This window comes from Stegodyphus dumicola, chromosome 1 (genome assembly GCF_044657685.1).
Source record: "Stegodyphus dumicola isolate Sdum_Otavi_A_Nest chromosome 1, ASM4465768v1".
Lineage (NCBI taxonomy): Eukaryota > Metazoa > Arthropoda > Arachnida > Araneae > Eresidae > Stegodyphus > Stegodyphus dumicola.
The window spans coordinates 153,005,392-153,023,721 of NC_140768.1; the positions used below are offsets into that span (position 1 = coordinate 153,005,392).

General features: G+C 34.1%; 1 protein-coding gene across 1 annotated transcript in view; it reads left to right on the plus strand.

The window, feature by feature from the left end:
• LOC118201240 (neurexin 1-like) overlaps positions 1-18,330 on the plus strand; it is a 567,570-nt gene that overhangs the window by 207,679 nt on the left and 341,561 nt on the right. The window lies entirely within an intron of this gene.

Sequence of the window (18,330 nt, forward strand, 5' to 3'; positions counted from 1 at the left end):
GCTTGTCATCCTGCATAACAGCCGAGTTTCTGACTCAGGCTACGATCTATGGCTATACTATCCCTCACGGAGTGAACAGCATGTAATGCTTCCTCTAGGGCAGCGGATCTCAACATTTTGACTAACGCGTACCATCTAAACAAAAAATGTAAACCTTTATTACCACCACTACAAAGTACTACTACCACCACCACTCTTGAACAAAGCTCAGATCACATAAATTTAGGAGTGTTAGAGAAAAAACTCAATCAGGATTTTGGGGTTTTAATTTTTGAATTTAATAGTTAAAAATACTTTGCTTCTTTGCGTACCACCTATTTTGTTCTTGCGTACCACCGGTTGAGAACCTGGCCCGGGCCCATGAAATCCTGCATGGCGTTCAGTATGGCTTTCTGGATTCATCGATACCCTATTCCCCTGACATTCATGGGATCCCGACCAACACCTAACAGCAATATCGCGGAACGGTAAATTGCAGTCTCAATATAGGCCACGATTACCACGGCCGAATTCCGACATAGGCTGGTAGGAGTTTATGCTTCTTGCACGAGGAATAGCACGATCTTTACTCAAATAAAAAGCGTTCAGATATGACTTTCAAATGAGAAACCCGCTGCTCAGTTTTCTCATTTATACACACCGTAGATGACGTTATTCATGCCTGCTTTGAGCGCACGAGCTGGAATGATACTCATTTGCATATCCCAGCATATACTTTTCAAGCAAATTTGACTTTTGTTGCATTTCGCCTTTATGGTGAAACAGCTTTTAATAGCCAGCAGTAAATTTTTATTTAATTTCTCAATTAATATAAATAGCAGCTATTTCTACAACATAACGGAAACTGACAGACAGGTTTTAAAACTTTTAAATGCTTTTTTTGTGCAATGATTCCATACAAATAACATTCCTTTTAGGTTATCAGCAATAAAAAATAAATTATAAGGCTAGTCAGAAGTAGGAATTTAACTTTCAGATGATTGTTCCGTACCCAAAGAGTTTTTAAGTAGAAAATAACAAGACGTGGTGAACATGAAGTTTTTCTAGACTTACCAGATCGCCGATGTTCTTAATGATTAAAGGATTCTCTTATATCGCATTTCTTTAAAATGAAGTATACTTTTATGCAGAATTAAGTTTAAATTGTGAATCTTATGATTAAATTTCATTATAAATATACAATGGTTGTGTATCTTATCATTCAATTAAATTTTTATAATATAATTCAATTAAGCTCAAAGCCGTGGAATTGAAAAATAAATTTATGAAAGCTAGAAAACTCTTTTAATAAAAATTCCTAAGCCTAAAAATAAGTAGAAATCCTTTAGGCATATTTCAATAAGTAATTTTGGAATAATTCTTTACAAAAAGTTGCTGCAGTAATTTAAAAAATAATAAAAAAAAGCACTAGAATCTTAAGTACTTAATACATGTTCTGAAACATGACGCAAATTAATAAAGCAAAAAAAATAATAGCTTTTAATTTCACTAATGGGAGAATTTTGAGCATGGCGAATATAACATAAATTTTAAGCGAAGTTTCTTTCTGTTTATGTTGCCAGAGGAAAACATTTCACGAATCGCCAAACGATTTTTCGCCTTAAATTGTTTGACGTTGCGCCTTTAAAGCCTTTTCAGCATGCAAAGTTGCTGTTCAATAAATAGTTTTAAAATTCTCTTACCTGGGCATACTTTAGGAAACTTCCTTTTTTATATCAATAATCGATTATTGGTTTTTTTATTCTGAGTACCTAATGGACAATAAATTAAAGTTTTAAAAAAATTGCGAGAATTTTCATATAGATAAAGCATTAAAATTAAAAATCAATTTCATGAAATTCTGTTTTTAGTTGTCAGTTTTTTTCGTTGGGAGAGGAACTCGATCAAATATCGAGTCAATAATATTTTACATTAATATACAGCCGCCTATCGTTTGAGGAAATTCTAAAAGAAGAGGATTATGGGAAGGATTTTCATTTCTAAGAAATGTCTTTTCAGAAACTTTATGCACCTTTTTTGCACCAAATCAATTTTTAATGAGAATATGGGATAGTTTTGCGGACGAAAACACTTTTACGTTTTTAAAAAGCATAATTCATTCTTCTCTCAAACATGGAATAGAAATGAAAGAATTACAAAGAGAAATGTCATCAGCAACATGTAGAAATCCCTAATATTAAATAATGTTTCATTTGTGTTTCGAGCAAAGAAATAATTCCATCGCACAAATTATTCAATAATTTAAATGTTTTCTGTAGTGAATGAAAACAAAAATGAAAACAGTGTAAAATATGCAATGATGATATATACGTGTGACATTCAGCGTTAAGAAATTCTTTAATTATTTATACTAATTATATTAATCTTTAACTAGTTGTAATAAATTAGTAATATTTAAGAAACATGCATAATGTTTTGCAGTTACTCAGTGAGCCATAAACAGTGTTTAATGCTATTATTTAAAAGAATTTAAAATTCGTTACGGAAATGGCAACATTTTGAAGAATTGGTAACTTGCATGTTTCGTGAACGATCAGAGAAGTCATAAGGTATTTCTCCCGCGCCTTCTTAGCAAGCCTTCGTGGTGTAGTGGTCAGCACGTTCGGGGCGTATTCGAGAGGTCCGAGGTTCGATTCCCGGCGATGTCATTGCTAATTTTTCACGTCTTCTTCGAAATAACCTAATGTCTGTACAGTGGCGCCTAAACTAAAAAGGTGGCGGATGATGATTCTCCACCGCCACTATTTGGAGACTGGGTCCTTCATCCCCAGTCGCCCTTTAAAAGAGGGAGTATATAAAGTATTTCTCTTGCCTTCTTAGCATGCCTTCGTGGTGTAGTGGTCAGCACGCTCGACCAGTATTCCAGAGGTCCATGATTCGAGTCCTGGCGAGGGCACTGCTCATTTTTCATATTTCCACAGTGGTACGGTGCTTCTGGACACCTGGGTACCTAGGCTAAAAGCCTTACCCCGTGTAGAACATTAATTATCTTTTCGAACATTAATAGTAAATAACCGGTAAAAGGTATAGAGAAGTTTTTTTAATTATTATTATTATTTATATATATATATATATTTGTATTATTAAATATTTTGATAATTTTTTTTATGTAAGGTTAAGTGTGAGTAATGGCATCTCGAATCCATGATAACAAATATAAGGGATTAAAGGAAATATTACACAATTGTTATACAATCATAGTTACAAAAACAATAAAAAGTTTCGGCAGAAGTACAGAGGCATGGATTGAAGTATAAAATAAATTATAACATAAGCACAAAAAATAATCAGTGGCAAAGCACAAACAAAAGCAGATATTAGTGACAGAGTTACATGATCCAGGGGTTGAGGATGGCGAAGACGGTTAATGTTAGCAAGATCATTGGGGTTTCATTTTTCATTTCTTCTGCTTCGAAATAACCTTATGACTCTACAAAGTAAATAGTGATCTTATAACTTAATGATGTGAAAAACAGCAACGTAATGCTGGGTAAGCCAGCATGGTGCATAGGCTTTATTTTTTCCATTTTGTTGCATAACGTTATGCTATCATGGTGTTAACCTTCCCCACTGTATATTATTGGCTGTGTGAATATTCCTATCCAGGGCAAAATTAGCTCCTTAGCATCTCTTGACAAAGTGCCAATACATTTCAGACATAAGATCTATAATTTATCTTTTAAATTAAAACAGGAAGGTTTTGGTTTCGGTTAGAAAAGTTCCAGTTCTCGAAATCTTGAGTTCAAGCTCCCATAGCTAGGTCATCAGCGTAACATAAGCCATGTATCATAAATTGATCTAGAAATGACGCAGTCCAAAAAGTTATTGCAATTTTTAGAATGCAGGGGAAGAAATACTAAAAAATGAGGAACTGAAAGCCTATTGTTAAACTGATTTATAAAGCTGATTTATATATTTTTTATCTTATACCCACATCTATATGTAAGAAAAATAAAGAATATGTTAAAGATTAAATTAGCAACGTAAATTTCCCTTCTCTATTTTAAAAATAATAACCCTTCTCTGCACTGCGTCATTTCGAGACTATTCTAAGTCATATGATTCTTACGTAATTATGATGATGTAAATGGAACTTAACCAGCCAATATTAATTTTAGAGCAATATTAATCCTCCAATCAGAATGCTTTGAGAACCAAAATTAACTCATTCTGACTTAAGATTTCATCCTGAACGTTACGCACTTGCTTTCTACGCTTTGCCTTAGCTAGACTGCAGTCTGTCTGCTTATTCTTTTTGCTACAAATGTAAACCTCTTGGAATAGTCACATTTTATGTGCCGACTTGTGTATAGCCGCTACATGTTGCTGAAAATAAAACTGAAGATTTAATCTGCGTTGGCCTTCTGTTTCCTGGTTATTGCTTCTGAGCCTGAAAAAACACAGTCTCGTCGGAAATCTTAATGGTAACTATTGTTCAAAACACTGTATTTGACGCGCTTTGGCTCCAAAAAAATTCGCCAAATTTTGAAGGTGGTCTTTACTGAAGCCTGAAGCTCTTCGAAACGGATATTTGGGTTGAAATATGAAACAGTAAATTTCTATATCGTACAAGGTGCTTAATTGGTAGAAAATGATTAAATGGGAATCACGTTTGTGCACTAACTGTATTACAAAATTCCTGCAACTGAAGAACATTCCATTCCATTGACGGGAGACGCGAGCACTGTACCTTTACCATAGGGTGAATCAGTTCAGCACCGCGCCCCCCTCCCCCAAGATCTAGAGCAGCCAAAGAGGCCACACGAGAGCCACGCACAGAGAGACCAAGCCTAACGCCGGATCCACCCAGGGCAGTTCAACGAACCAAAGGCCCATAGGGGACCCATACCCCGTCGCCCAGGCGTCAGATTTGTTAAAGAAATATTTACATGGCCAACCAAGGGCATAGAGAGATACAATTGAGTAAAGTACATTAATAATATATCAAGGATTGTACAAATTTAACAATAAGAGGTAAAGATTACAAGATAAAGCCAGTTACAGGAAAATGAGTACATAACACAGAAGGCGTGTTATAAGTTAAGGGCATCACGATAAGACAGAATAGGCCTATTACTAGTTTATGACATTACAATAATACTAAATCTGAATCAAAATTAAATATATTAAATAGGCCAGAGTACATTAGGGAGGATAAAGTAATGGCATGAGTACATAACAAATACAAAGCAAAGATATGAGTGCATGTGAGTAATAGAAATATGAGTAAGTAAAAGGGCAGTACACTATAAATGTGTTACCAATTCAGTATAGAACAATTCAGTATATGACAATGCAGTTAATATTAATCAGCACATAACCGATACAATACAAATATATATATATATATATATATATATATAAAGTCAGTATAAATCAGGTAATACAAAGTCAATGCGTAATAAATGCAATCAGAATGGATCAGCACTTAACTAATATGAATAATATAAATATAAAGAGTACACTACAAATGACAATATTCAATAGATAACAGGTAAACAAATGCAAACAAGATAAAACAGCACAGAACAAATACGAATAAAATAAATACAAATGCATTATAAATTCAGTATAGAACAAGTAATACAAATATAATAAGTGATACAAATTCAGTGCATAATTAATCTAATCAAGATGAACTCATATAAATGCAATATATAGCATGTAATGTAAATTCAGCGCAGATGCGATACAAATTTAGAATATGAGAGGTAATACAATTCAGTATGTAATAAATGCAACCAAGATGAGTCAGCACATATCTAGTATGAATAATATAAATAGAAAGCTAAGGGTAGTACACTACAAATGCAGTACAAATACAGTATATAATAATGTGATCAATAGAATTCAGCACATAACAAATACTGTGAATAGAAATATATACAGATTCAGTATATAATAGACAATACAAAGTCAGTGCATAATATATGCAATCAGGATGAATCAGCACATTATAAAAATGAAGAATATAATATGAGGATAAGGGCAGGACACGACAAATGCATTACTAATTCAGTATGTAACAATGCAATCTATATAAATCAGCACATAAGAAATACAAATACTATTAAATATGAATGCAACACAAATTCAGTACAGAACAGATGCATATATTATGAACCATTACTTAACTAATACAGATGATATAAATATGAGTACAAATGCAATATTTGAATATGAGTGCAATATAATTCTATATGCTATTAAATATGCTATTATAATATGTTATTAAATATAAATGCAACACAAATTATTGAAGATAAATGCAACACAAATATGAATGCAACACAAAAATTATAATATGCTGTTAAATATGAATGCAACACAAATTCAGCACAGAACAGATGCATTTATGATGAACCAGTACTTAACTAATACAAATGATATAAATATGAGTACAAATGCAATACAGAAGAAACTGCAAATTCAGTATGCAGTAAATAATATGTGCAAGTAATAGAAATCACAGATAAATTGTGTTACATAGTGCAGCATAATTCGTATTACTAACAGTATTGAAACAACATTAGACAATAAATGACAACATACTAATTCAAAATGCAAAGGATATGTTAACAATACAGCTAAATTAATTGATAAATGCAGTAAATGAAACAATTTGACATATAATATAGAAGGTGTAGGAACAGCAAGTAATTAGACAGGTTGACATAAGTCGGTACCAAGATGCATAAGTTTTGACATGATGGCAGTCAGTTTCCGAACAAGATGTCGTTGTTTGATTAAAAACTTACTAAAAGCCTGTTGATGTTGAGCAGGAAAAGGGATATGCAGTTCTCGTGTAACTGAAGAACAGGCAACTCACCTTATAACAGTTACCAATTTTGTAGCTTCAGAGTACACAATGAATGCATTAATATAGGATGCTAACGCAAATGTCCGAGAAGAGAATTAGCTGACGAGAACGCAAGGGAAAACGTTAGTATGATTTCCTCAGTGGCGATACGACAATGCTGATACAAAGCGACCGAGTTCATTATAATGATGGAAACGTTTCTTGCACTAGATGATTTAATTCCGTGGTCTTGATCTCAAATTGCGTCAGGGCAAATAGACGATCTGGAAAGAACTGACGAACCGGATTTTTTTAAAAACAAAATGAAAAATTTTACAAGCAAATTAAAAAATGTTTTAAATAAATTTTTTATTAGATAATTATCAAAACGTGTATAATGCATTTTTTTGTGGTGTAAGCGTAGCACACTGGACCTCCTGCTTCGAAATAACCTAATGGTTTTACAGTGGTCCCCGAACTAAAAGGTGATGCACAATAATTCGTCGATTGGGTCCCCTAATCTCCAGTCACACTTTAAAAGGGGGGAGTATATAAAGCATTTTGTCCGTTCTTTCTTTGCATGCTTTCTTGGTGTAATTGGAAGCATACTCGACGCGTATCGAGAGGTCCAGGATTCGAATGTATGCGAGGCATTGCTCATATTTCGCGTGTCTTCCTTCTAAATAAGATAATCAATCTACACATATATAAACAATAATAATACCATGGCATGGGAAAGAAAGTTAAAATTTAATTTATTTTGAATCTGAAATCCAAAGTCTGGTCCTTGGAAGACACTTTTGTTGGTTACACTTTGTAATTCAAATATGCTAACACCTAAACATTAAAATCTTATACTGTCATTTCTTTCAAATAATTCTCAGATGTTTTAATCAATCGTTAAGTAACTTACTTTAATTAAAACTAAAAAAAGAAAAAGAAAATCTGAAAATTTTCAGATTTTAAATTACGTCCAAAGGTTTTTTTTTAACATTTTGTCTGTTACCTTTATTTATTAATATCACGTTCTTCGCACTTAAACCATAAAATTTAATTTAGGAGCAATATCGAAAAATAGTTTTAAATTGAGTATATCTTTAGAATTTCCCATATAGAGTTTTGCGCGCTAAAGGTAAAAATGATTTTTCTGTATAACGTTGCCATAGCTCGCATCGAAATCCTTGAGTTTGTTAATCAAACATTCCTTCAAGTTTTATAAAATATGAAATAGATAATAAAACAAATTCCAAATTTCAAATTTGGGCTTCCCCATGCCCATATTCGCAATAGGATTACGTCATTCAAAACTCGATGGCTCTAGGTACCGTTGTTTTATCACAATGCAAGAAACATACATACATTTATGCAGATTCTTCATTATTTAATTTCTTCAAATATAATACAGGGCGATAGTATTCGGTGGCAACAGTTTGAAAAGTGAAACGGACATTCAGAGAGATTCGAAACAAAATCGCAAAACGAAAAAAATAGTCCTTCAGGGACATAATAGCCCCTTTGGACTAATAAATAAATTATAGAAACTTTCTTGGAGAAATTTACGAAATGGTGTGGTGTGGTGTATTTAATTATGGTAAAGCACACTAGGGCTATTTGCCTAAAGGGAGAGATACCTTCGTGAAGGACTTTCTAAGGGAAACTGGCTCGTATACACGTTACACATGGGGAAAACCACGAAAACACCCATGCAGCCAGCCCGTTCGCGGGATTCGAACCTCTTACGAAATGGTAAAGCATTTTATAATAAATAGTAATAATTTAGTCTCTTTCTCTTATGTATTAAATTTTTCTTCGATATATGAGAAAAATGCATGTATTTGTAAGTAATTAAAAACTTCTTTACTTATTAGAACAGTCTGACATTTGATGACGTTTCGATTTCAATAAAGTTTGTAGCCTTGGAGAGGAAATTACGGGAAATTCTTTTCGTTGCGGACTACAGATGCTCGTCGGTCAATCCAGTTCTTTGCTCATTCATTTTCAGCTGAGAAAGAAAGTTCTTCACATATAAATATATTCCCGAAAAAATCTGATGTGGACACCACATAACTTCTTGTGCAGAGTATTATACGCATTTTTTTGGCTGCCTTTCATATAAACATATTTCTTTGAATTTCATTAGATACATTTTTCATTCAAATTATTTCAGTTCTCACTTCACGGCAAGGCAAAAATACATAAAACCTCAGAATGTCTTTATTAAAAATTAAAAAATACAGAAAATATAAAACATCACATACAGTTATAAAAATTTAAAAACAATTTTTACAATTAAAATTAGAGTTTCTATGCAAAAACAAGCAATCGGCTAGCGGACAAGAAGGCAGATTTTTCGGTGCAAAAAACTGAAAGTTTACTTTAGTTTCACTAGGCAAAAAGGTATTGAATGTGCAGAAACTGACTTAATTCACTACTCTGCTGTTTCAAATGTAAGCAAATGTGGTTACTATGGTAGCAACCGGCTAGCGGACAAGAAGGCAGATTTTTCGGTGCAAAAAACTGAAAGTTTACTTTAGTCCCACTAGGCAAAAAGGTATTGAATGTGCAGAAACTGACTTAATTCACTACTCTGCTGTTTCAAATGTAAGCAAATGTGGTTGCTATGGTAAAAAGTATGATGTGTACACCAGTATGACTTCCTTGTACGGAATATCAAATTATACGCATTTTCTGCATTTCATTTAATCTTCATCGATAGCGCATAAACCACAACAGAATAAATGCACTCTTTAAAATTCACTGTATTTGTTTACCATAGCGACACTCTGGCCCTAGGTTCACTTAACAGCGTTACATCTCATTCATTTTATAACTCAGAATGCACAAAATTTATATCATCTGAAGAATTATCTAATCGTTGCCACATGTTCTATTCAAATACTGTAATAAATCTAAAAGGATACATAAACGAAATTAGACAAACAAGAAAGAAACAGTTGTTGTTGCAAAGCTTAGTTTCTGTAGATTGGCAACAAATCTACTATTCTGCTAAATTTAAAATGTAAACAAATATGGCTGCTATGGTAAAAACTTAGGCTCTTTTAAATTGTTGATAGTTCTACAACTATAATATGCAGGTTAACTATAGGTATAAAAACCTTAACAAAAAATAAAAACAACATAATTCAATCATTTTTTAAAGCAAAAAATGCAAAATTTACAAACATATAAGAATAAAAAACTGAGCTCATGGAGTCGAGTAACAGAGTTTATGTATATATATATAATGTATAATTAAAAAACAATTCTTTTGAAAACAAAACATAAACATGCCTAGTATTTTCAGGCATTAAACTGCAGGAAAATTCTCATTAAAGACATAAAGTAAGAAATTTAGAACTAATATTTCACAAAGACCAGAAATTGAAATTCATAATTAAAAAATTTCAAATAATCATATAAATGCAACAAAGAATTTTAAAATGTTAAAACCAAAAAATTTCAAACAAGCAAAACCCCACTTAAAAATTAATAAAATTTAAACAAAAATTAACAAAAACAGAAGAGGAATTCAATCAACTTCAATGTCACTTCATTGGGGGCGGAGAGGAATTTTGAAATTAATTGAAGTCTCTCTTCTACAAAAATTTTTGCTTTTCTGTATCCAGAATTAGCCGATGAACCATTTAAATGTATTTTAATTATAATTATAACAGTTCATCCGAAACAGGCAAAGGGACAGAATTATCCGGTGAACTATTATAATACTGAAATCATTGGAATAACGTATTTGCAACAAATACATAACTGAAATGCTGCACGAGTCGCATAAAATTGCTTGGACGGCCGATAGTTTGAGACCACTTATTTAAATGATCGTTTGGTCGCCTATTGCAGTTACATTTAGAATTTTATTCTTTTCCTCTCAATCCATTCTTATCTAGTTCAAGGAAATACATAACTGCGGTGGGCTCTCGATTATCCGAGCTAATGCCGGGTAAGCAAAAATCTGATTACACGGCTTCTTTGCACGGCCTTTCCGACATTTCAGCACTTCATTTAAGCTTGTTTTCTCAAATTATTCTAACTTATTTAACCGACCCTTCATCGCCAGTTGAAAAAGATATCCAAAACTGTAACTTTGTAAATTAAATATCTCGGCCAATTTTTGTCGTACGATACTCAAACTGTTTATAATTTAATTCTTTAATAGCAAGTATAAAACTTGCTATGAAAGTTTTATACTTGCCCAGATTCCTATATCAAAATATACGTATAGGAACTTGGAGACCGTATTTAAAGTTAGATTTTTTAATTTGTCAAAAACTAAATTTTTTTTCTAAAATTTGACATTGTCGAAACATGAATATTTCCTTCACGTAAAACTCTTCTGTAATTGGATATATATGCCTATGACCAACGACTGCGAAAGTATACTATCTCTCTCTCTATGTATATATATACATATATACACTCATGTCCATAAATTAAGGATAATTCGGAGCCATGCGGAAATCGAACTCTAAAATAAATATATCACCTGTAAATTCACTACACACATCTTCAAGAATCATATGCAAATTTCAGGAAGTAACCAGATGACACCGATGGTACGTCACAATGACGAGAGAGTAAGAGAGTGATATATAAGGAATACAGGCAAAGAAGTAAAATTGTTGGCAGGCGCTTTATAAGCATTTCAGTGCAATAACCGAATAGTTATGACACAAAGGACGCATCTGGATGATTTTTTACGTGGTAGAATTATTGGCCGTGTGGAATGTCGGTGTACCCAACTGGACGAATCAGACGAACTTGGAATTGCCCAGAGTGTCTCCAGGCTTTGGAAACTACATAATGATGGTAATGTGAGTAGACGTTACAGCACAGGTCGCCCCAGAGTTACAACGCCGAATGAGGACCCGTATTTGGCAGTTACTGCCAAAAGAAACAGGAGGAACACAGCCGCAGACCTGTCTCGTCAGCTCTCTTCAGCCACTGTTACGACAATTTCAAGGCAGAACGTGTACAGACTCTTAGGGCAGATTGGTCTATATGCTGGTAGACCTGTCAGATGCGTTCCACTTACTGCAACTCACTGTCGCCTGCGGTTGTTAGCCTGGAGTAAAAAGCATGCATTGTGGACACCGCAACAGTGGGCTTGTGTGATGTTTTCCGACGAGTCCAGGTTTAGCTTCCAGTCTGATTCTCGCCGGACTTTCATATGGAGAGCTCCAGGTACCCGTTACCACCAAGAAAACATCATTGAACGACACCGTTACGGTGGTGCAGGAGTGCTCGTTTGGGGTGGAATTATTCTGGGTTCCAGAACTGACCTGCATGTTCAAATTGGAACCATGACAAGCCAAATCTATTGGGACTTCATTCTGGAACAACATGTACGTTTGTTTCGAGGCGGCATGGGCGCACAATTTGTGTTTATGGATGACTACGCCCGTCTTCAGCGTGCAAACATCGTAAGCGAATGCCTTCAATCGGAGGATATCACCTGTATGGACTGGCCAGCATTCTCACCGGACTTGAATCCACTAGAGCACGTGTGGAACATGCTTGGCCGACGAGTTGCAGCCCGTCAACCTCCTCCTACATGTCTACCGGAACTTCGGAGAACATTGCTTTTTGAGTGGTGAATAACCCCCAAGATCAGACCGATAATTTAATACTCAGCATGCCTAGGCGTTTTGCGGACTCTATTGCATCGTCTGGGAGACATACAATGTATTAACAATCATACCAACCATGTAATATTGGTTTTTTGTAAATAGGGTTTTTTTTTTTTTTTTTTTTTTTTTTTTTTTTTTTTTTTTGTAATTTGCTCCAGGGAGAAAAAAGTGTTATTTTTTTTAATAATATCAAACATATAGCACCTTTTTTTGCTCTTTACCTTTTGTTTAATAAATAAGCTTTACAAATAAGTCAAATTTGTTTTGCTTCTAACTCTTCCTTTGCCTGATTTTGCATTATCCTTAATTTATGGACATGAGTGTATATAATACGCATCAAAATACGACAGCTGCTTTAAAAATAATTGGCGACCTCAAAATTAACATTGTAAATATGGTGATCTCCTCCTAAATTCATCTGTCATTCGAGATCTTTCTACGGTATGTAACGCTACTGGTAAACGGCAACTAAAACTAACATTAACCAATCATAGCTTGTCTCTAGAATCGCGCCTACTTTGATATAACTACCTCTGGCGACCTAATTACGTCATTATTCTGCTAGCCATTTCATTGTTAATATCTTCCCGCTTCGCTTCTATAAAATTCATGCATCATTCTTTTTAAAAAATAAATGTGTATAAAAAATCATCGTAAATGTAAGTTTAAACAATATGTTGGAATTATTCTCGTGTGCCTGGAAATGTGGAATTAAAGATGATAATTAACTGGACTTAGTTTATCAATTTCTTCCACTCGCCCTACCACTCAGCCATCGAAAGTGTGCTTCGAAATCATCACATACATATGTTTGGTACTCAAGATTACAATAAAAAATTAAATTAAATATTTGGACGTAATTATTTAAATTGCGTCCAAAAGGGCGTTTTTTAACGTTTCGTGTGTTACCTTTATTTATTAAATATCATGTTCTTTGCACTTAAACCATAAAATTCATTTCAACAGCAATGTCGCAAAAAAATTTTAAAATGAGCATATCTTTAGAATTTCCGGTACACACTCCCGCGCACTGGAGATAAAAAGGCTTCTTTTCCGCGTAGACTGTTGCCATTGCTCGCTTTTAAATCGTTGAGTTTGTTAATCAAAAATTCGTTAAAGATTTGAAATCGATAATAAAACAAAATCCAAATTTCAAATTTGGTATTTTAGATGCCCATATTCGCAGTAAGATTACGTCATTCAAAACTGGGTGGCTCTAGGTACCGTCGTTTTATCACAATGCGAGAACATACATATATTTATGCAGATGCTTCATTATTTAATTTCTTCAAATATAATACAGGGCAACAGTATCTGCTGGCAACGATTTGGAAAGTGATACAGCCTTTTAAAGTTTTCAACGCAAAATTGCGAAACGAAAACAATAGTCCTTCAGGGATAAAAGCCGTTCAGCAGTTGTTTACAGCAATTCCATATTCAAAATTTAAACGTTCTACGTCTAATCGTTTTTTAGTTATGGGATATATATACATACGTAGGTCAGTCGTCCCGAAAAAATCCCTTTTGAATCAATTTTAAATCTGTTTTACAATCTGTTTCGGAAAGAAGTCTCCTTTATTCTGTCTCTAGGTACAGATGGCACACACACACACACACAAAATTGTCCACATGGATTTGGGAACGGCTAAAACGGGCATTTTGCAAATGTGATATCCTAAATTACCCCTATTATGCAAATATGATACCTAAATATTTCAAGATTACTCTACTTCCTATCCTACTTAGAAGGAAGTAAATTTGCTTTGTTTTTTTAGACTGTTGAAATATTTGTGGAATTTCAGTGTGTAGGGTTTTGAAATGTTATTTTGCTCTTATAAAGTGCTGTTATGAAAGAAATTCGTATCACTTTGTCGACGAAGTCCAGTAGTGTTATAATAGAAGGCACTGTGGACTCGGAAGTAATGTCTAAAAGTTTGTTTTCATTAGATTGCCCGTTGTTTTTTTTACATACCCTCGCGCATAGTGTTGAGTGTGCATTCTCGGACGCAGGCACGCACGGATAATCCGCAAGCCTGATTATCCGAACCAGGATAATGGAGACTATACTGTATGTAGAAGGCATAACGATAAAGCTGGTGTCTCCGAAACCTCGATGAAGACGCTCAGATAATGCTATATCTAAAAATTAATTTAGAACTCATTTATTTCGCGTATACATACATCCGTACTACATTAATGTCACAATTTAGCTATGAAAAATCACTTTACGATCACCAAACTGCATCATTTCGAGAAACATTCTAGGCTGATAGTAGGGCAACAAACAAACAATCCAGAAAAAAAATGTCTTCCATCTCAAAAAGTCATCTATCGCAGAGAAATTTCGATCCCATAAAAGCTTTTTGATATCTAAACATCAATCGCATTTATTCAGTAATGCATCGGGTCGGCAAAATTCCCTCTATGAAATTTTATTTCTTCCTTTTTATTTTCTTATACCTCCTGCAATTGTTGGAAAAAGAGTTTTAAAAGAACCCGACAGAGCCATACTTGGAGGAATTGGATTTTCCCCAGACGATCATGAGGATAGGTCCAAATATTTTACCGCTACGCGTCGTGAAGATAGCAGTGATTCATGACTTGCATCACTTCGTATTCGGTATTCAAAACCCTGAAATTCGATGCAGAATGTATACGACACAGTAAAATACTTTTAATGATTTATTTTTTGAAATTGCTTACAAATTTGAAGGAAAAGTCTTTTTCAATGGCAGTGGCAATAAAATCCGCGCATATTTATTCGTGTCAGAAATATGTCTTTTCACATTTCGGGTAACGCTACGCGATCACAAAATTAATCGTTCACGTGACTTAGCAAATTACTAATTTTAATAACTGGTAAAATACCTTTATCTCTGTATTTAGTAATGATGAAATTGTATGTATATCTGCGATGTTTAATAAATAATGTTGAAAAGACAAAAAGGTAATAATAAAGGTAAAAAAGCTACTAAATGGCTATTAAAATGTTACTAAAAAGTTGAGTATTACTATGATCAATTGAGAAAAAGAAAAGAAAATAAAGATAGAAGATAGAAAATTGTACAACAGCACATAATAACAAAAGCCTAATTAATGTAATCTATTAATTTAATTGTATAGTCTATTATGTAATGCATAAATCATTTATCATTCCTAATTTATCATTTATGACCCACGATTTTATTATTCACTATATAAAATATAGAAGAACTCTGTAAATATAATTGTTCAATCTGTTATTCCCATTAAGTTCATTAATGATCATATCTCTTTCAAATAAAATTTGATTTATAAAATATTTTTTTAAAACGCTACTTTATTTTTTATTTTTTAATCTCAATTACACGTTTTCAGTAAAATAAGCTTATTAAAAACGAATATCTCCAGTTCGTTATTAAGTGCTCCAAGATTAGCAAACTTCCTCATTATGTGAGCCAAGATGACAAACTGAAAAGTTTTCCAGGAAAAACGCTTTTTTTCTCCCATTCTGCTTCAGACTGCAGTATATGTATATCTTTTAATGTAGAGAATCACTCAATTAATATTTTTTTCCTTCTTGTTTTAAAAGAGGGGTAAATATTTTTATAACCCGTGAAAATTTCAAAACTTTAGATCTGACGTATATTTAGAGGTTGAAATTTTAAAATCATACTTCAAATAGTCTAAAAAATCTAGCAAGTTTCAAAAATACACTAAAATTTCAAAACTTAAGTTACTAATTTCATGCAAGTTTGATTGAAAAGATTATTTTTCACTGTATTCGACAGTAAAAACAATAAAATTCTAATGTACTTAGTTCGTTCGTTAAACGAAGATATCGACAAAAGATCGATTTAAAATTAAATAAAAAGAATCTAAATCGATTTTTGAAAAACTTCGCTTCACCGCATAGCCCTGTCATCGACCATAAATGTGTATAATAAATAGCTTATTATTAATAAATTCACTGAAAAAATCGTTCAAATGAATTCAAGTTGGTGATGTTACCAAAAAAACGATAGTTTTGCCATAATTTGAAAAGAAATCTCGAAGTTAATTTAAACATAAACTTTAAATCAGTGTTTCTCAACCTTTTAGTATTCACGGCCCAATTTTCAATCATAATTTTCATCGCGCCCCTCCTCCCCACCGCATACAATAAAATGTATACAATAATAATATATTTTGAGTATTTTGGCGCTAAACCTACACTACAACCTTAATTTTAAACTTTACAAATTACCAAGAATACGGAAATTTTAATAGGGGATATGATCTCCACTGACTGCTAGGTAGGTTTCACAGCGTCTGCCCATGCTGAGAATGAGGGTGTCAATGAGTTGTTGAGGAATTGCTGCCCATTCGTCTTGCAGCGCCAATCGAAGCTCCGGAATCGTTACTGGTGGTAAAGTACGAGCTGCCAAGCGTCTGCCTAGAAAATCCCATACATGCTCGATGGGATTGAGATCCGGAGATCGTGCCGGCCAATCCATACGTTCAATATCCTCACTCTCTAAGAGGTGTTCGGCAGCTACTGTGCGATGACATGGTGCATTGTCGTCCATGAAAAGGAACTGCGGACCCATAGCGTCTCTAAAAAGACGCACATATGGAAGAAGAATCTCGTTACAATAACGGGTCACGTTGACTGAACCTGCGTCGAAGATGTGAAGGTCTGTACGACTACCAAGCATGATGCCTCCCCAAACGATAACACCGCCACCTCCATACCTGTCCCTTTCAATGATGTTCGAGGGATGATTGCGGCTTCCTCGCTCTCTCCAGATGAGTATACTAAGACGACCACTACTAAACCCCCGGATAGCTGTTCCTGTAGTTTGAAATTGTCTCCAAAGTCGTGAAACGATGCTGTGAGCAATTCCGAACTCTGCAGCCACACTTGTCACACTGCGGCCTTCCTCCAATTTCCCAATGATTCGACCTCGGGTAAAAGCATCCAGATGTCGTCTAACAGATTGATTATTCGCCATTTCTCGCTGAGGCAGCAACTCGGTGTGATTTTAACTGCTATACGGCGTGCAATCTCTTTACCAGAAATACTGATCTTACACCGATAACATGCTTTATACTACTCAGACACTCCCCCATTACGTCTACCTGCATATCTGCGCATGTGCTACCGTACATCACCTTACTTAATCTCCTGATTGGTCTTTCGGTCCGCTCTGCCGATATGCTAATTTTTCAACTCCGTCCTTAATTTTTGCACACCAGTGTATATTTTCGTGTAATTGCAATTCACCATATTAAATATTCACGGCAGCAGACTTATGCAGAATCATGGATAAATTTTTAAGCGGGCGTAAGCGAGCATTAGACGATAGACAAGCATCAAGAAGTACACAGACGAGCATGGTTCCAAAAATAAAATCAAGAAAATATTCTCAAGAATACTTAAATTTTGGGTTCACTAGTACTCAAGTAAATGAAGAAGAAAGTCCCCTGTGTACCATTTGCTCAAAAATGTTGGCGGAAGACAGCATAAAACCTAATAAAATTAAACGACATTTTAAACGCTTCATAGTGACTACGTAAACAAACCCAGAGAATTCTTCGAATTAAAATTAAAATCATATGAAAAGCAAAAATCATTGTTTAAAAAAACTTTGTCTGTGAATGAAAAAGCTTTAATTGCCATTTTGCAAAGTTTCATATAAAATAGCCAGATGTAAAAAGCCTCACACCAGAGCTTATTTTGCCAGCCGTAATGAGTGTCAGCTTTTGTCGAAGTTACGTGACAAATTGTTTTCAATACAACTCGATGAGGCAACAGATAGTAATAAAGATGCTCATTTCATTGCCTATGTTAGATTTTGTGATGATTTGTCAGTAGTAGAAGAATTACTTTTCTGCAAACCAATAGAACTCAAAGCAACAGTACCCGCA